The following is a 21,640-nucleotide window of genomic DNA, read 5'->3' as shown; positions in this document are numbered from 1 at the left end:
GGAGGAGGAGCTCGACCAAACACCCAAAAAGGTTGTAAGCGCCTATATATATATTGATACATATATTGATGTCGTGTTAATGACTTGCCAACTTAACACTCCTTGTTAACACATAAGAGAGTAAAATCGATAAATCTATGGTTTATTTGAAATCTTTAGGAAGCATTTAAAATAATGATAGCACCGGGTACTCGTGAACGGAGTTCTGCATGCTCTTTTCACACGCACGAGGTGTTATGAAAAAGTAGCGCAAATTTTGAATTTTCGCAGGTTACGTATATTCGAATTTCGATATTTTGTGGCGATATGTTGGTACTCATGATTCAACTATTAAAGGTTTGCTCACTTGTGACATTAGAATTCTGACACTCCCTTACAATAGGTCGCATTTAAGAAGGGCGAAGAAAGTGAAAAAATCAAATACCTTTTTGGTAAAAATGGTAGCAAGAAATGTTTTGTTTTTACTTAAATTATAAATGGTACAAACACAAATTGTCAGGAATGATTTTAAAAATAAGGTTCTTAAGTTAAACCCAGATTGATATTTTGTGAATTAATTTTTAAATTGAAAACTGATCACACGAATATGACGCTATTATATTACTTAAGTGTTATGGCCCTAATGAAAGCCTTTCAGAGTAGAAGTGAACTCGTCATAAATTTAGTTGACTAACAACAACCTGTGAACATACCCACGCCATGCTTTACTATGCTATGCCCATGTAAGTTTGGAGTTTTGATCCTCAAGTCGCGATTGTTCTCCAGAACACTTGACGAACTACCCCGGATATGAAACACAAAATGATAGAAAATGTTGTTTGTAATAGCGGAGGCTTCTCAACAGGCAATGATACACCTCCGAGCTTATTTCTGCCATGCGTATTTCCTCATGAAAAACCATCTACCATATTGCTAAACGAGCTCTTGTTGGTAACTTATGTATCTTTAAAGTAACCTTGTAAGTACTCCCCCAACCTGTATTTGAAAGGCATCGGATTCAAATTGTCAAAACATCCATCTTTCACATTCATTGCCCCAAAAATATGTTCTATGATATCCTGATTTAAGCTGTCAGGATGTTTTCCATATCGTTTTGGTTATGGACATACCGAGCAAGTGTTTATACACTCTTTGGAAAACGAAACGTTTTTCCTAGACATTTTACTTTTCTTCCACTTTTGCTAAAAATTTCTAGAGTTAGCAACCCAGTGTCTTGCTAAGGGAGATGATTTGTCATGAGAGAATGAGCAAACCTTTTATTATTGAATAATGGTTAGTACTCATGTCTCTAACTCATGCCGACGAGTTCGGCCATTTTGAATGATCAATGAATTGCCGACAGATGCTTTGCTTACACGTGTTTCGGCTCGTCTTCGATTTTGACCTATTCAAAAAGTTGGATCAAAGAACCTGTATCAAATTTTGTGTGAAAAACGAAATTAAGTGCGCGGACGCCCGAACACTTCAACAACAGACGAAAAAATTAATGAACTGAAGAAAATGGTATTAGCCAATCGTCGAATCACCGTTAAAGAAGTTGCTGAGGACCTAGACATATCGATTAGCTCATGCCATTCGATTTTTTTTTCAAAGATTTGGGCATGCGACGAATCACCCCAAAATTCGTACAAAATCTGCTCATTTTCGACCAAAAGTAGCATCGCATGAACATTGCTAATGAGATGTTGGACTCTATCCGCGACGACCCACGTTTGGTCCAGAGGGTCATAACTGGTGACGAATCGTGGGTTTATGGTTATGACGTGGAAACCAAAGCTCAATCGTCTCAATGAAAGCTGCCGCACGAACCAAGACCGAAAAAAGCGCGCCAAGTTCGGGCGAATGTAAAAGTTTTACTTACCGTTTTCTTCGATTGCAGGGACGTTGAGCATCATGAGTTCTTGCCACAGGGTAAAACGGTCAATAAGGAATATTACCTGCGAGTCACTAGGATGAGCGAATATTTTTTTTCACCGCGAAGACAAAAACATTTTTTTCGTAAATAAACCGCGGCCGTGACCCCGGGTACGTCAGCCAATGAGCTAATTTTTTCACATTTGGTGAGATCATTTTCACGGTTTGATATTGGTCACAACTTCTAAATGTTTTTTACCATGACCATGATATACCTAATAGGAAGCTGACGCCCATCTCGTGCCGCTATTCCGCTCTCAGCGAATTTGGCAGAATCACTACGTGTTTTCCTGCGTTTTTTTGGGCAAATTCGTCTTCTCCTCGATTTTTTACGCAACTGGACGAATGTGGTGACATAGTAAATATCTCTCTGTTGAGTGCAATCTTGTATTTTGTCATTCTATACCAGTAATCTAACCTAAAGTCTATTTTACAGCCTAACAAATCTCAAGAAACAGACCATCCCATTCAGCATAACAAGTGATATACAATGTTAAAATTGTGTGAAATAAATAGTTTTTTCTTTCGGCAAGAGAATAAAAATACTTTGATAACATAAAAACCTGGATATTTTAAGAACATCCGGCATAATATTTCATTCCCTAGATACCTACAACCATTTAGCGCTTTTGATGAACTCTTTTACTCTTTACTCTGAACGTTTTTAGAGATAGTCTTCTAACAAGAGAGAAATCATTCTTTTTTCCCCCGGCAACGAGACACAGGTTTAGATCATGATGGAAAGAATAATGAGATGGCGCCTATCGCGGTCCCGTTATTTGCGGTCAGCGAATTTGACAGTGAGTTACGTGATTTTAGCTCCAGTATGGCCAGATTACCATTTTCGTAACTTGATTTAGCATTTTTTTTTTGATATTTAGTCTCGGAGTTTTAGTTCTTTCTTCATGAAAATTTTCTAGCCTGCTCTGATTTAAATGTAATGTTTATAATTTTGTAAAATATACATTTTTTAATAATTAGTTAAATAATTCACTCAGTTTTATTTAGCTTTACTTTTTTTAACATCTGGTGGCATTGCCCGCGATTGCAGGTGTTGTTGGTGTCCTTCTGCTTTCCGCAGTCAAATCTCTCTCTCGTTACTGTAGTGTTGCCTAGCTTTGGATATAAAAACGCACAAAAATGCCCATTTAAAGAAAATAAAGTACCAAATTTTTATTGAATCACTTAAAGAACTTTGTATGCGTGAGAAATTGTCTTTGAAATGTGCGTTTTTGTTTTAATAAATGTGTTATGCTTATGTACAATTTAATTTATGAGTTTTTTTTTGTTAGGCGAGACTATTTTGTTAAGGGAACGACTTATTTGCTAAATTTGAGGTTATGTAACTAGATAAGATACTCTTTTTGTAGAAATGTCAGTATGATTTTTTTAGTATTTTCTGGTAATTTGTTGCTTCTTTTTACAATGAATACACCTCTTGATGCCCTATGTCCCACTAAGGATTGATGGCTGGAAGAAACGATTACACCTCTATGGTTTTCATCCGCATTCAGTAAATTCAAACGCCTTTTAAAATGTGTAAAAAGGTATTCAATCTTAAGAAGAGTTGAGAGAAGAAGGTTTAATATTTTTTTATAGCCTTGAAAGAAACAAAAAATTAAATTTGCACTTTCAAAATATCAAATTTTATAAGAATCAACAAACTTTCATTGGCATTAAAATCTTGTGACCTTTTTTAACCTTCTTTTGTTTAATAATATAGTTTCTTTTTAACTTACAGTTTGGTAGCTTTTAATTAAAAAACAAAAAAGAAACAAACTCGAAACTTAAAAATTTTCGCTTTTCGGGTATAAAAAAGCACGAAATTTAATGCGAAGAGCAAATGGTTGGCAACACTGCACAACCCGGCAAACGTGACATCACGCACTTTTGTTGGGCGCAATCTTGTCTCTATCATTCTTGGGTTTAAATAAGAGCAAATTAAGATTGCTCTCTTTTAATAGTAATACTATCCAGTAGTGGAAGCCTAATCTGTGCACTGCATAAGTAGGTTCGATTTTAACTAACCACAGTCCGCGTGATAAAAGCCGGCACCTTGTGCTCGAATGATCTTCACAATCTTGACAATCACTGAAAAACTTTGCACACAACGAAGCGACTTGTGGTAAGCGGTATATAAATTCTAGGAAAAGGTCCTTAGCAATTCTCCTGCCAATAACCTGACTTTCTGTTTGGTTTGCGTAGCTTTAGTATCTTAAGAAATGTAAGATTATGGTAAATTTGATTATTAAAGTAGACAAGTGTCCGATCATTTAACTTATACAAGCCACCTTTGTGAAGAATGCTCGATCAATGGGATGAAACTTTACTCAAGTATTTTCGATTCATAAAGGCGTTTATGGTTCCATTAGCCGCGAAGCCTTTTCACTTCCACGAACGAGCAACTCGAGACGATTTCGGCTAAATTAAGTAAAGTACCTATTACTTTAAAAACATTTATAAGCAAGCGAGCGTATACAAATAATAACATTTGATAAATATTACACTCTGATAAATATTACACTCTGTAATTATTTCTGGGCGATATTTAGTGAAACAATAGCCAAAATGCAGCCCTTTTGGACTAAGACAGCTAAGCAGCGTCGTTCGATTTAAGACTTTAAGTCACTCGTGCGCTGCAGCAGTGCTGCTCTACTTCGCACTTGAAATCGGCACAGCTCGAGGGCAAAGGGTTAATTTGTGCAGCACGAAAATCCACCTTGTGTTCAAACCTGTTTTCCGGTTCCTCCCACTGATCCTCTTATAACTCATGAAATGCCTGATAGCAGAACTACCAAATTCTATTAGTTGAAGAAATTTCCAGCGCTGTGAGAACAGTAATAGTGATATGATTGACATTTTATACAAAATTAAAGTTTTCCTCTAAAATTTTGTATCACATTTCAACGGTTTGCAATTACGATTTCCAGCAAGATTTTTGGTGTGTAGTTTTATAGCTTATTAACCTTCCTATACCCGCGTTAATTTTTGTAACAGATATACCCGCGCACGGTCTCACAGACCGAAAGTTCAAACTACATAAAACATTAGTTTTTTCTAACAAAACTAAAAACAAATTATTATTTTTCAATCCCGTAGATGTAATAAAAAAGAAAACTACGCATTAAATTTGTATTCACTTATTTTACTGATTTTAAGTGATTAACAAAAAAACCATCAAAATCGATAATTTTTTCTTAAGTACTACAAAAACAAAACCATAACATATTTTTTTATTCACATAAATAAAAATAAGTTATAATAACTTAAAAACACTTCTTGGACAATACATAAATTATAAATTATATTTGTTTTTAGTCTTGAAATAAAAAATAAAAAATCATGGCATATCGCAATTCATGTAAAAATCTGCCTTAAAAAGAAAACTTACACTTTCACCTCTTCAAAAAAAAAAAAAAAAAAAAATGCCTTTTCTAGCTTAAAAAGTATTTATTTGCAATAAAAACGTCAAACTATCTTATTCATTATCCTTACGGAAACACTCAGGGCACACCATAATAGCATATTCCAAACAAAAATACTGTCGGCATGTAGCACAGTTGTAACGCGTTTTTCGGTTTTTCTTTGAGGAACAGTATCCACAGGGACCACTTTTATTAAACGATGTTCCAGAACTCTCTGGACCATCTATTTTACATAATTCAGAGAGCCGAAGCTTGATGGTTTTAGGCAAGGAACTGTTTAGAGCTCGACGTCGAAGTTGCGAGTTAATAAGATCGTACGACAAAGATTCAAGAAAGGCTCTGCGGTTAATTTTCTTGCTAGGATTATTTTGTACATGTATTATGTATGAATTTATACCCGCAACATTCATAAGGCTATAGAAAATAACCATGGGCCATCTATTGGTACCTCGAGCAACATTATTGGCTCACACATTTTATCTACGGTGTCAACCCCGCCTTTCGTCATATTATAGTCCATTATCATTTCTGATGAAGCACATTTTTCCCCTTTTTGGGAACATACGAAACAAGACTGCAGTTGCCACGGTGTCCGAACAAGCTGGATTTTTCCGCTCTTCCTCTTATCTCGGTGATTTGTTTGGGTAATTCTTTCTTATTTTTCCTTATTGTCCCAATAATGGGCAGTTTGTGCTTAGATTCAAGTTTCTACAGCAATGGGATACTAGAGAAAAAGTTATCACATGTGATATTCCGGCCAGAATTGCGAATACTTTCGCTTAGTCGTACAACTAATTCCATGGACGAGTTATCAACTTCATATGGGCCACTAAGTTGCTTTCCTACGTAAACTTCCATTTTCGAGGTATAAAACATTTTGGCATCTGTTAAGGCGTAAATTATGCCATATTTATTTGCTTTTGAGGGGATGTACTGCCTGAAGCCGCAACGACCTCTAAAAGCCTCAATTTTTCATCTATTGTAACAAACTGGGACACACTGTAGTATTTTTGAAACGCCGCTACAACTTCTTCAAATAATTCCCTTATTGGAGCTAGTTTATGTACGGCAGTCCTTTCAGCTCGCGTGGCTTTATTGTCAAATCTTAGACAACGCATTAATAAATAAAATCGATTCCAGCTCATAGTTAATCGAAATATCTTCGGAGAGGAACCATCTGTTTGAATAAATCTGTAGCATTCAAGCGACTATTTCTCCTAACTCCAGCAAAGATTAAAAGGCCTAAAAGGGCTTCGATTTCTATGTTGTCTGTATAAGTATTGTCGCTTTCTCTTGGAAAATTATGTTTTATGAGATCAATATGTTCATTAGCATACTTTACAATACGATTTATAACAACTTCAGTAAAAAATAATCTCCAAACCTCGCCTATTTCCTTCAAGTTTTTTGCTTCTTTTCTAGGCCCTGGCAGTTGAGTGACTATATTCCTAGCGAGACGTCTTACACGATTTGACGGAGCATCATTATTCCACCTAGTATGTCCATCTTTACCAAGATAAAATTCTCTATCATCTATCCCATTCAACTCCTCGTCGTATTCTTCATCATCTTCTTGCTCGGTATCATAACTTTCTACATCTCCTGCAACAAAGTCTTCAACGTCGCTGTCATTTTCATCCTCATAATCAGAAGTCGAATTTTCTTCCTCCAAAAGTAGTCTGATTTGCTGTTCATTCATTATAATTTTAAAAAGTACCTGCAAAATAGTAAAACGTAAAAAAATAAGAAAGAAACAAAAAACAAAATAACTGCTTTAACTTCACAAAAAATTACACATATACCCGCGTCGGTCTCACAGACCAATTCACCAACACGCCTGTCTAGTGCAAACGCCAAATCAACACTAATATAGAGCTTGCAAGAAAAGCGGAAGCTAGCAGTAAATTCAACTTTGTAGAGTTTCTGGAAAAACAAAAATTTACGTAAAATCATTTTCTCGGTCACACAGACCAACGCGCGGGTATATGAAGGTTAAATTTTAATAAATATAATAAAGCTTAAGTTTCAAGTTCAAATATTGTTGTTCTCTCATTTGTCGCGGGCTCTAGGTTAGGTTAGGTTATGGTGGTAGTCGGTCCGCACGACCAACTCACTTAGACCTTAAAGGTTCGTTATGATACTATTGTGCGAGGCTCTAAGTAAACGAGGATTTTATTTACCTCATCTGATCAGCATTAAGTAAGCTCTAAAAGCAGAAATATTTAATAGCGGTCGCCCCTCGGCAGGCAATGGCAAAACTACGAATGTATTACCGGCTTGAAACTGTAGATCCCTTTGTTGAACATCAAGAGGCACGCCACAAATAGGAGGAGGAGCTCGACCAAAGTCCCAAAAAGGATATATGTACGTGCCAATTATATATATGTACATATAAATATATATTTATGTATTCATAGTGGAGGGTACAGAACTATCAATCTGGTCGGTCGCTGTTAACGAAGTCGTTCTACATCTCGTTCAAGCTTGAAAAATTATACTAAATGTGTTGTATACATATTTTTTGTTTTACTTTCTGGCGATAAATGGTAACTCTAACACAGAAATTTTATCACCTTTAATGTGTTGCTTACATTCCACAATGCATCCTTGTACGCGTACACATATTCCATCTACCTATGTACGGGGATGACAATAAAGGTATCCAGTGTTAACATTTTTTAATTCTTTGGACGACAACAAAAATAAACAAACCCCTAACAAGTCACCCAGCTACTAAGCAAACATTAAAGCGCACTTCGCCTGACAGTTTTGTAGCGCACACACATATAAATGTAATTGCGAGGATATTTCAATCCAAAGAAGCTTCAAGTTTTTTGCACGCAGACCACTTCATTTTAGGGCAAATAGCGCATCAACGAGCCTCAGGAGACACGTCTTTCTTGTATGCTAAGTCATACGAGTATTGGTGTGTTTGTGTATACATGTACATACATACATAAGAGCACCTCGTGTGTTTTTATATCAGTGCGTACTTGAGCACTCGGGTGCTATAACCTGGTCCATATAACGGTTGTTTGTAACCAGAACCGTCATACTCGATTTGATCAAGCTATCAAGCCCATCTGTTTGTCTAAGTTAAAAGAAACAAATCTTTTTTTTTTAACGAATTGCTTTGTTTTAGCACGATTGTCAATATTTTATAAATTTTTCTTGAATCTAATAAAGCAAATACAGTGAAGACTTTCGACGTATGACTGTTAGACTCGATAGATTTGGCTCTCGTATTATCGTTTAATAATTTATTTCTTATAATATTTTTAATGAATTAAAATATGTAAGCACGAAATAAGTTCTTAAATGAAGTCTTAAAATATTTTTTTAATATTGTTTTCACCTAATTCTCTTTTCACATGAGTTTTTGGGAACGTATCTATCGTGCGGCCGCCGTAGCCGAATGGGTTGGTGCGTGATTACCATTCGGAATTCACAGAGAGGTCGTTGGTTCGAATCTCGGTGAAGGCAAAATTAATAAAAACATTTTTCTAATAGCGGTCGCCCCTCGGCAGGCAATGGCAAAACCTCCGAGTGCATTTCTGCCATGAAAAAGCTCCTCATAAAAATATCTGCCGTTCGGAGTCGGCTTGAAACTGTAGGTCCCTCCATTTGTGGTACAACATCAAGGCGCACACCACAAATAGGAGGAGGAGCTCGGCCAAACACCTAACAGAAGTGTACACGCCAATTATTTATTTATTTTTATCTATCGTGTAAAAAGAGTATTAGGTGGACCTATAAGTTTTGCGATATTTTTCGCTGCGGTGTATGTTCGTCTCTTTGATGCACGCAGTTACTTCTACCTCTTTTGAAAATGTCCACTATTTTTCTTTAGGCACCTATGTATCAAAAAGTGCTTTACCAAACAAACCAAGCTCTTACTGCATTTTCTATTTTTATAAAGAGTTGAGTATGGAGAGAAGTCGGAGAGCAGTCACAATCCCTTCCCACAAACCAGGCATTTGAAATAGGCCAAAGAAAGTAAGTTTAAGGATAATAAAGCAAAAGTATTGCAATTTAACGAGCGATGATCTTTAAGTTAGAAATATAATACTTATTTTAAATATGCGCTGGGTATATAAAGTTCGGTTCCGCTGTTTTGTTTGTTTTTGTCTGTTTTTGTTTTTCTTTTTATGCGGAGTCCCTGCAGTTAAACCAGCTAGCTCCGAATTATTCTGCTACCAATCGGCTTTGCAGCTAAAATAATTTGTTCATCTGAATACTATCAACTGGAATTTTAACCCTAGAGAGATAACCCTATTGGAAGTTACGGAGAAGATAACCATACGTCTGTGGGACGTATCATAGTTTTTCTTTATGGTGACAATATTTTTGGAAATATTTATTACCTTTTTGTACTGTCGTTGGTCCTTTATATATTTCCTTATTTTTTAAATGCATTTTTGGAGAAACTTTTTTTTATTATGTAAGAAAAAATCACATTTTCAGTATTCTTATAAAATAAACAAAAAAAAAACAAGTATTTTGTAAAAGGAACTGCCGTTTTCTTTAAAACTAAAATGAACACATTTCTTTCGCTTTTTAAGCTTATTTAGATATAATATTTATGATAAATAAATAAAATATTAAGTATGGTCAAATCAGTAAGTAACTATATTAAGTATGCACACTTCATTTTTATGTTCCCCGCATATAGGCTTGGAAAATTTTACACACACCATTTTAGACATACGCCTTATTTTTGAGGGGCAATAGGAACAGTATCTTTTTTTCTTTGGTTCAGGTTCTTCTCTGCCTCCCTTATTGTCTCTTTCAACCTGTTGAGACAATGCATTTTTTATATTTCGCTTCAAAGCGTTACTCATACTAGGGGCCTCCAAGCGCCTTTCCATCCATGGCGATGTCAACGAACTGGATAAAGTTTTCATAAAGTTTCTTCGACCAGACGGTTTTTGGTTTCGAGACTGCAGGTTGTGGCAATAAATAACGTATGAATTTACAAAAGCTATGCTGAGCAGTCAGTAAAATATTGCCATAGGCCAACGGTTAGTTTTCCTTGATCACGACATTATTGAACACATTTGGTCGAACGTGTCGACTCCTCCTTTTGTTTGGTTATAATACAAAATCATGTCTGGCTTACCACTACTTTCATCAATACTGCATTTTTCCTTGCAGGATGAGAGCATGAATACCATTTTAGAAGGCTTTGGTTTATAGGACAAAAGCGTTAAAGGTCCATCATAACAAAATCTGGCGCTTCCAACCTCTCGCGATTGTGAATTTTTCATTAATTCCGGAATTTCACGTTTATTGGACCTTATAGTTCCCACCAAAGTCAATTGGTACGGCTCTTTTAACAAGTTCTTTGCCAGTGGAACTGACGTAAACCAGTTGTCACAAGTAATATTGCGAAAAGTCCCATGTATTGGTTTGGATAATTCCTTCACGTAATATTCCCCCAAAGGGACGTTGTTAGTATTAGTCGATTTGCCTAGGTATGGAATGGCATTGAACATATATTTTGTGGCACTGTCGCAAATCATTACAATTTTGATCCCATATTTATTTGGTTTATTGGGAATTGTGGTATGCGACCCCGGTGTGTAACTGGTTTGGCATTGCTCAATGAACATATCCCACACTTTTCTCACAGGCAAAAACCGGTCATTAGGTTGTAGAGAAGGTCGCAATGCTTTGTCATCCATTCGCAGGCATCGAATCAAAAATTTAAACCTATCGCGACTCATAGCTGAAGTATATAGCGTTCCACTGTAGGTATTATCAAATATTTCATCGGTTGCCGGATGGTTATCTTTTAACGCAGCTGTCAAAACGAGAATTCCAATCAGAGCGCGGAGTTCGTGTTCACTTGTATCCCTATAAGTTGCTGTCGTCATTCCATCTTTACGTTTCAGGGATATTTCCACATTTGTCCATTTTACAATTTCCAGAATAATATCATCGGTAAAAAATGCATTGAAGCAGGAAAGGAGCTCAAGCAATGATTTACATTGTCTAGTAGGGCCTCTTGCCGTTCGAACAATGTTGGATAAAGAAACTCTGCCAACATTTTTACCTTTCGACGTTGTTCAGCAGTACTTACTTTTGCTTCTAATAGTAGGTTCAGAAAACGTAAGAATACGGCTATCTGAAGAATAAACACAATTGGAAGATCCTGTAACTTGGTCCTCCAATAAAGCTGTGTTGATATCACGATCTTCACTGGCGATTTCCTCATCTTCGACATCCCTCTGAACATCATCTTCAAATAATTCATTTTCTGTTTCACTGTTATCAGATGACTACGGATCGTCCGATAAACCTTGCAAATACGTACTTATTTCAGTGTCATTTAAGCATCCATTTCGGGCCATTGTTCTTGGTTTAACAGATGAAAAAACGAAATCACGATCAAAACAAATTTATTCAAATTGAGTGTAAAAGTCACACAAAAGCTAACCATACGTCTCCGAGACGTAGGTATGCGATCGCCAAAACTCAAAAAGTATCAAACTTACCACAACAAAATAACCACCACCGACAAGCTACTGTAGACGACTGAGAAAAATAAAAACAGCAACGTGGTACTAAAATATTCGAGAGAGGGAGAGCGAAAAATTAAAAAGGCGTAGGTTATCTCTCCAGGGTTAATATAATAAAGCAATTGTCAGCCTATTGAACTATCGGTTTTTTTAGCTGCTTGAGAATTATCGACTTCGATAACTATGGTTTGGCAGTTGAGAATGGCAAACTGTGTTGTCATTTCTATTCCGTAAATTTAGCAAGTCATTATAAGTCGTTTAACTCCAGAAGAACGCTTCTAAATTGTGGATATTTACTTTCGAAAACAATAATTCTTTTCGGGAAATTCATAGGGCTAAGTATTGCCGAAATGCCGATTCGTCGTCGTTCTCAACTTTTTGGCATTTATCTTTAGACTTTTTTGCGTAAACCCATTGCATATAAAATACTCGACCAGTTCGTGCAAGAATTCAAGCCAAATTACCATCGTTTGCGCCGCATTTTTGCTGATTGCGCTTGTTTATTATTCAGATTTATTTGAAAAATTAGTCAAGAATTAGGCTGATTGAATGAACCATGTAATTCGTGGTCGCAGCGGACATATGCCGGATATCATATTAATAAATTAAGTGCCACGAAATTATCTAAAATAAAAAAAATCGTTCCAATAATATTTCTGTTTTGTATTACCATTTTAAGTTCTCAAGATCTTAAAAAAGAAAAAAAGACAATTTGTGGGGAAAATCAACAGCCTACATCAAAGACTAGAAAAATTTTCATAACTTAATGTTTAGAAAGTACTTCGTTATGCATCAAAGCGTTACACAAAAATATTCCTTATCTTTAAAGTCCTTATCGATTTACTACGATTTTATATTTAAAATTGGTTAATTTATTGTAGAATACAAAAATTTCATTCGTGAAATTTAAACTAAATTATTTCATTCTATAAAATTTTGTCTTTAAATACTCAAGTATTTTATAGTTTGCCTTTCGATTAACGGAAATTTGGATTTTTATGATTCATTGCCCAAATGATTGACTCTATCCCTCATTGCATGCATTCTTAACATTTCATATTTTTTAATAAGAGACTAAATATTAATTTTGTATACAGTTCTAACGGGTTATTTTGCAACTGGTACAATTCTAGTCTGTTTCGAACTAGTGCAACTCCTCCCTCAAACACCAGTGCATGAGCTGAAATATTTCCTGAGTAGTTTAGCTTTTCACTGCAGAGTTGTCCTTGCTGTCGACGCGCCAATGTCGCTGACGGTCTACTTCTACATCTACTCTTACAGATACTTTTCTTTGTCTGCATCCTTAACTCTTTCTATTTTATATTATTCACCTCCTGCTTCTTGCCTTTGCCGCCAACTTTAGCTTTTTCCACTTATACTGCCGCCATTCTCGTCACCGCCGTTGTTGTCTCACTCAGCGCTTTTGCTGGCCATGTTTTTCGTCTTTACCTTCATTGCTGTTGCGTTTACCGTCTTTTTAATGAGCATTGCATAAATCCGTTGAAGCAGAAGTTACACGCTTTACATATTCTCGCCAACAAGTTTGAAAACAAAACACATATCAGATGTTCGCTTGCATTTTCTTGGTGACACAAAGACACCTGTTTACACTCACACTCATTTATGTCCTTATACGAGTATGTGTATGTGCATTTGTATGCGCTGGGTAAAGTAACGACTAAGTACGTTGTAATTATAAAAAAAGGTTTTCATGAAGCAAAAAACAAAAAAACAGAAAACCTTTACACGCTCTTATCGCATGCTTACAGTCTTAAAAGTGTAGTACATATGTTTTTGTTTGTATGTTTTTATACTCGCATATATATATGCGCATACACATATGCTTGTCTGTCGTATGTAAAACATGGCACCTGTTTTCATTGTAATTAAATTCTTTGCTTTGTTTTTGCCTCTCAAAGTACTAAATGTGTGTAAGGTTTGTTAGAAGCATTCTTTGCTTATTTAAATATTCAGATTAAGTGTGAAAAAAATTTCTTCGCAAAGGACGCTAAGAAGAGTGAACATATCTTGCAATTAAAATACGTTCTTAGAAAGTTTAGCTAAAGCCAAATGCCTTTTAATCACCAGGCTACCCATAGCAGACGTCTGACCATTTCCGATCAAATGAACGTGAGCCAACTTGAATTTAATTATTATTATAGTTATTGGCGTTTAATTGCCTTATAATTTACGATGAGTAATTTTCTTGAAAATAATTTACTTTAAATAGTATTTTTCGTAGAACAGTCTTGGGTGCTAAGACTAGTGATCTGCCCTACAAATCCTTTTACTCCAGGCTGTGAACTTCTTCCAATTCCTAATGCCTTACTATAATTCTCTGGCAAATGACAGCCCAATAAAATTTATTGAAACAACAAAGGCAAATTAAGCACACCTGGCAACATTCACCCTTAAGAAACTCCAAGAGCAAAAAAAATTGGCCTTTCTGCCGGATAAAAGTGCAATATTTTGAGAGAAGGGCTTGAAACTCTGTGATCAAATCTTGAAAATAGCAAGCAGTATTAAAATATGTTTCTTCCCTTAAAACATAAATTATTCGAAAACTTCGTGTACTTGTGTATTCACTTTTTTTTCTTTTTTTAATCCATTTCCCCTCGTTTGGGTACTTCCCCGGAGGACTAGCTCTTGGCCTCCAGTCAAGAGACGGTTGGAGACAAAACTGTGGGCCACAGCACGCCATCAACTTTAAGCGTCAACATCTAAAAACAGGTCCGTCCAGGCATAAGCTTTACCAGAGGTCTCTGGCTATTCTCGGCAGAATAAGGCCCAGGTAAAACTCATCCAAAGGACGCGGTCGATAAGGCAAGGTGCCAAATGGTGATCGGAGGTGGAGTACCTGACGTTCCAGATCCCAAAAGGTCCAAGCCGTGAAACGCAATCGTTCACAAGATGAAAGCGACAAACCATCAAAGAAGCACAAAGTGACAGTGCACACCGCTTCAATGCTCAAACCATCCAAACGCACATTTAATGAGGTGGCACGGGATTACCTGCGAACTGCGTTGGTAGATGAAATAACGGACGTCGGTAAACCTGCATTGGAAAAGTGGTCCGAAATCGAGGAATAGCTCTCTCGTATTGTCGTTGATGAGTGGCAAGCTTAGAGTGTCAAGTGCCAGGATTTGACTCAATGTAGGTGGTTCGCGGATACAGGGTGATCAAATGTGATGGACAGCTCTCTCTTGATTTCCTACAAACAGTTGTTGGCAAGATTCAGAACGACTGGGAAGGTTTGAGGTTCAAAACAATCCCGGCCAGCGAGTTCTCTCGACGGAAGAGGGCTCGAATCTGGATACCAAACATGGAGTTCGAAGCCAAACCGCTCATTCCATTCCTACAAGCTCATAACTGCAATGTTCCGATGGATGACTGGAGCATCATAAGAGCGGAAGTTCCGTAAAAGCCAGCGTATTCTTCCTTCTCCAAATATCGGAGGAGAGCATTTAGCCACTGTCACTGTCAATGGACAACAAAATGCGGTTAGGCGTGAGGAAAGCGCAACTGAAAAAATCCCGCTATCCGGAGGATGAGCAGGACGAGGTTGACAACGCCAACGTGTTGCTCCCGGACATACAACTTGACGACGTCGCTTCCACTAAAAACTATGGCCCTAACGAGCAGCACCCGAGAATGCAACTTGATGGCGTGAGCTAATAGGACTATGAATAAGTTCGTGCGGGTTTTTTCCGAAATTTGAAACTTTATTGACGTAAAATGGTTACAAATTTAATATTCAAAATATTGTCCATCGCTTACTACTACTTTTTCCCATCTTTCTGGCAATTCACTGATTCCCTTTGTGAAAAATTCGGTCGGTTTTGCCGCAATCCACGAATCGATCCATTTTTTGACTTCATCGTAATTACGGAAGTGCTGGTCAGCCAGGCCATGTTGCATCGATCGGAAGAGATAGTAATCGGATGGCGCAAGGTCTGGACTATACGGCGGGTGGGGTAGGACATCCCATTTGAGCGTTTCTAAGTATGTTTTGACCACTTGTGCAACATGTGGCCGAGCATTGTCATGTTGCAAAATAACTTTGTCGTGTCTATCGGCGTATTGCGGCCGTTTTTCTCGCAGTGCTCGGCTCAAACGCATCAATTGTCATCGGTAGACATCCCCCGTAATCGTTTCATTCGGTTTCAGTAGCTCATAATACACAACACCCAGCTGGTCCCACCAGATACACAGCATAACCTTCAGGCCATGAATATTCTGCGCCGACGTCGATGTTGAAGCATGGCCAGGGTATCCATACGTTGCCCGACGTTTTGGATTGTCGTAATGGACCCACTTTTCATCGCCAGTCACAATTCGATGCAAAAAACCCTTTCTTTTGTGCCGTTGAAGCAGTTGTTCGCATGCCATAAAACGGCGTTCAACGTCTCTTGGCTTCAATTCATACGGCACCCAATGGCCTACCTTTCGGATCATTCCCATGGCTTTTAAACGTTTGGAAATGGTTGATTGATCAACTCCCAAAGTTTTTGCAACCTCTTCTTGCGTTTGAGCCGGATCTTGATCGAGCAATTCCTCCAATTCGGTATCCATGAACTTTGGCGGCGCACCCTCGCGTTCTTCGTCTTCCAAGCCAAAATCACCACTTTTAAAGCGTGCAAACCACTTCTGGCACGTTCGCTCAGATAGAGCATGCTCACCATAAACTTCCACCAAGATACGATGACTTTCGGCTGCTTTTTTCTTCATATTAAAATAATGAAGAAGAGTTCCCCGCAAAAACACATTATTTGGCACGAAATTCGACATTTTCAAGTGTGGTAAAAATATTGTTGTTTACGCTTCAAATAAAAAACTTATACTGACGTTTGTGCCTTACGACAGTAGCTCTCCAATGAATGTTTGGAAATGTGGATCGATGGAATAATAATCAAGTTACGCCATCTGTTGTAAAACCGTAACGAACTTATTCATAGTCCTATTAATTTTGACATGACCAGTAGGCATGGGTCTCAATGTTGTCCAGATAAATTGCAGCTCTCGCGGGCAACGGGCAACCTAACCGCTCTCCTGGCGATCACCAGGGTGGGAGGGGGTTGGATTTATTAGAAATAACCTCAACCTGTTATACAAACTGATTCAACGTAATCCCAGATCTTGTATTGTAGCTAAAAAATATTTGAATGTATTTTTAGTCCCATCATACAGTTTGCAGGATGTGACGGCTGTTAAGTTGGTAGCCGCTAACGGTGTCGGTATAGTACTTGCTCCCATCTACATGGCACATGATCGGCCAGCACCGCCTGAGGAGGTTCGTCGCCTGGTGCTCAAAACCAAGAAACTCTATGGGGCAGCTCGGAGACGAACAATCGAGGTGAGTCCTTTTACAATTTTATTATTAATACTAACCTCACGGTATGCAACAGAGGTAATACTCCCTCCCCCCTTCACCGTTCCTTTGCACTGATTCTATCCAACGGGCGTTAGTAGACTCAGGCGTGGAAAATTTTATCAGCAATTGCATCATAGCAACATAGAGCATGTTAGAAACCAGGATCATCAGAGCTAATATGGGTAATATCAACATAACTAAGAGAGTCCAAAGGGGTACTCTACAGGGGGAGTATTACCTCCACTTCTTTGGTTATGTGTGATTAGTAAAATCTTAATAAAACTTTATGGAGGTGGGGTAAAAGTGGTTGCGTACGCTGATGATGCGGTACTAGTGGCTTCAGGACTGTCACCCAATAGGATCAGTGGGATGGACGCTATGCGAGTTTAACTCTTGGACCACGGGTTGGGGTTGGGGGCCGCTAGCCGCCAGAGCCGCCCATTTGCAGAGAAAGTGTTCCACAGTCTCTTTCTCTGTAGGATCCCCACAGCTTCTGCAAGAGGGGTTGTACGGAATTCCAAGCTTCTCCGCATGAGTACCGATCACCCAGAGACCAGTGAACACCGCAATGAGTTTGGAAATTGAAGGGCGAGGGACTCCCATCACGTTCTGTTTCTATGGTATTGAGGCCATAGTGCTTTTGAAATAGCACACGATGAGACAGACCTCCATCTGTCTTGCGCTTTTTTTTTAAATAAATTGTGAAGTTTCCCTTTAACGACGGCGAAGGGGATACCGATGTCTGAGAAGGGGGCAGCTGGAACCGGTTCTGCCGACCCCTTCCTGGCAAGCTCATCGGCAATTTCATTTCCCTCTATATTCTTGTGCCCAGGAACCCAGATAAGGGAAATGTTTCCTGCACGTTCGAGACGTTTGAGTTCCTCCTTACAGGAGTTCACGAGAAGAGAGCTGCAATACGGCGACAACAATGCCTTGATTGCAGCTTGACTATCGGAAAAAATATTAATGTCTGCCTCCCAACAGCGATCCCTAAGCATTTTGCGTGCCTGCAGGATCGCGAAGACCTCTTAAATGACTGTGTACTTATAATGAACTAAAATGTATGCCGCATCGTGCTGACGCTATCGACTCCATGTCTCTGGATACGCTTCTTCTTTAGTTCAGATCCCTCTTACTTTTGCATAAAATCTACTACACGAAAGTACTTGGGTCCCTCGCCCTCCGAATAACTGCCATGAAATAAGTGAAGAACTCTAGATGCTGCTAGATACAAAACAAGACAATTCTTGGTGCATGTGACTCGACTTCAGAGTTCCCTTCCCTAAAATTTAGTATCTAAAAGGTAGACAATTTATGTAGAAGTATCGGATTTTAATTTGAAATAAATGAACAAAAGTTTAAATTGATTCGGCAATTTTTATTATTTTGGTGTAGAACCATTCATGGCATTTATTTTGTAAAGATAATCCCTTTTAACTGTTGGCCTCAACTGCGCAGTAATTTGACCATCCGTAAACACCAATTTTGAATGACTCGCTGGAGAATTTCCGTCGGTATCTCGTAAATAACTTTAGTAATGTTGGCTTCTAATGCCTCAATCGACGCTGGTTTATCCACAAAGCATTTAGACTTTACATACTTTTACAAATAAAAGTCGAAATGTGTGATATTACATGCCCACTGGGTCAGATTGGGCAAGACGAATCATAAATTGCTCATGGAAACAACGTCGCAGTAAATCCATTGTTTCATGGGCTTTATGGCAAGTAGCGCCGTCTTCTTGATCACGGGCTTCAATTTCCGGCATCAAACAGTTGCGCTATCATCGACAGTGGTCACGTAGAATAGAATTAACTTGAAGTTTTCAGTGAATATTTTTGAAATATTATAAGAAAATGCTGGTGATAAGACACCCCTTTATAATCCTCTTCCGAAATAAAGTGCTGCACAATTTTTCCTGTGAAACAATAAAAATATATTGCTTTTCTGAAGCTACTTTTTAATTACTTACTGAGAGCAAAACAGTATTTTTAAGCAGAAAAATAAACCCAGTCACTAAAGGCAACTGCTTCAAGCAAAAACTTTTAAGTGAATGGTGGCAGTAGAGATCGAACTCAGAATAGTGAGTTTAGGTTGAGCCTACATAAGTTCTGAGAATCTTAATCGGAGGTGGCATAACATTGCAAATCGCTCTATGCATGCAACCGAATATATGTATTTATAAGTGACATATGCATTAATGTATTGTTTATTACTATATAAATTGTTAATTTTTATACTTGTTAAGGTATTTACTACTGTTTCTTCTTTTTGTGTGTTAAAAAATTGTAAGTTTAGAAAATGAGAAAAAGAACATTTATATTTCAAAAAATAAAAAAATGTTCAGTCAATTTTCTAAAAAATTCCTCATAAAAAACAATCTGCCATCAGGAGGCTGTGATTAACAACATATTGCTAAATGAGTTCTTGTTAGCAACGTATGTATCTTTAAAGTAACCTAGTAAGTACTTCCCCAACCTGTATTTGAAAGGCATCGGACTCAAATTGTCAAAACGTCCATCTTTCACATTCGTTGCCGCAAAAAGATGCTTTATGATATCCTGATTTAGGCTGTATGTCAGGTTGTTTTCCATATCGTTTTGGTTATGGACATACCGAGCAAGTGACACCCTCTTGAAAACGAAATGTTTTTCGTACAAATTTTACTTTTCTTCTACTTTTGCTAAAAACTTCTACAGTTAGCAACCGAGTGTCTTACTAAGGGAGCCGATTTTTCAAAAGGGAATGAGAAGGCTGCTTACTGAGCAAACCTTTTATTATTGAATCATGCAGCCAACGTATTGTATAATATTGGAAATTTGTTTCTATAAACGTTAAAAAGACAATTAGCATTAGCATTACTTACATATAGATATACATTAGGGTGGTCCAAAAATGCATGGGAAAAAATTTATATTAAAATTTTTATGCTGCCGCCCCCCATAATGGTAAAGAATGAAAAATAAAAAGACCCGAATTTTTTTTTTTTTTAATCAGACCATATTTAATGGTGCCGCCGGGGCTTTGAAATATCCCATGTATTTTGCATGGGAAAAAAATACTTTTTCGTAGATTTCATGTAAAAACCTGGAAAATGAATATATTTTAACCAGATACCTCAGTTTCTCTTCATAATTGGTCAGGGAATAACAACCAATCTCACAAAAAAATATCATAAAAGTAATATAAAATATTGTTTTTCGATTTTTTCTTAGATTTTCGTTTTATGGGGGCTTTTTGGGGTTCTATAAAAAATAGTTAATACAAAAAAAATTACTTATTTCATAATTGGTTGTTATTCCCTGACCAATTATGAAGAGAAACTGAGTTATCCGGTTAAAATATATTCATTTTCCAGGTTTTTACATGAAATCTACGAAAAAGTATTTTTTTCCCATGCAAAATACATGGGATATTTCAAAGCCCCGGCGGCACCATTAAATATGGTCTGATTAAAAAAAAAAAAAATACGGGTCTTTTTATTTTTCATTCTTTACTATTTTGGGGGGCGGCAGCATACAAATTTTTTTTGGACCACCCTAATATACATGTACAGTAAGCAGTACATGTATTATTAATATTCTCTATATACATATAATGCAACATAATAGGACTATGAATAAGTTAGTGCGGTTTTTTTTCGAAATTTGAAACTTTATTGACGTAAAATGGTTACAAATTTAATATTCAAAATATTGTCCATCGCTTACTACTACTTTTTCCCATCTTTCTGGCAATTCACGGATTCCCTTTGTGAAAAATTCGGTCGGTTTTGCCGCAATCCACGAATCGATCCATTTTTTGACTTCATCGTAATTACGGAAGTGCTGGTCAGCCAGGCCATGTTGCATCGATCGGAAGAGATAGTAATCGGATGGCGCAAGGTCTGGACTATACGGCGGGTGGGGTAGGACATCCCATTTGAGCGTTTCTAAGTATGTTTTGACCACTTGTGCAACATGTGGCCGAGCATTGTCATGTTGCAAAATAACTTTGTCGTGTCTATCGGCGTATTGCGGCCGTTTTTCTCGCAGTGCTCGGCTCAAACGCATCAATTGTCGTCGGTAGACATCCCCCGTAATCGTTTCATTCGGTTTCAGTAGCTCATAATACACAACACCCAGCTGGTCCCACCAGATACACAGCATAACCTTCAGGCCATGAATATTCTGCGCCGACGTCGATGTTGAAGCATGGCCAGGGTATCCATACGTTGCCCGACGTTTTGGATTGTCGTAATGGACCCACTTTTCATCGCCAGTCACAATTCGATGCAAAAAACCCTTTCTTTTGTGCCGTTGAAGCAGTTGTTCGCATGCCATAAAACGGCGTTCAACGTCTCTTGGCTTCAATTCATACGGCACCCAATGGCCTACCTTTCGGATCATTCCCATGGCTTTTAAACGTTT

This window comes from Anastrepha ludens, chromosome 3, assembly GCF_028408465.1.
Source record: "Anastrepha ludens isolate Willacy chromosome 3, idAnaLude1.1, whole genome shotgun sequence".
In the NCBI taxonomy this organism is placed as follows: Eukaryota; Metazoa; Arthropoda; class Insecta; order Diptera; family Tephritidae; genus Anastrepha; species Anastrepha ludens.
The sequence above is the reverse complement of the archived record's forward strand: the minus strand, read 5'-3'. Positions refer to the sequence as shown.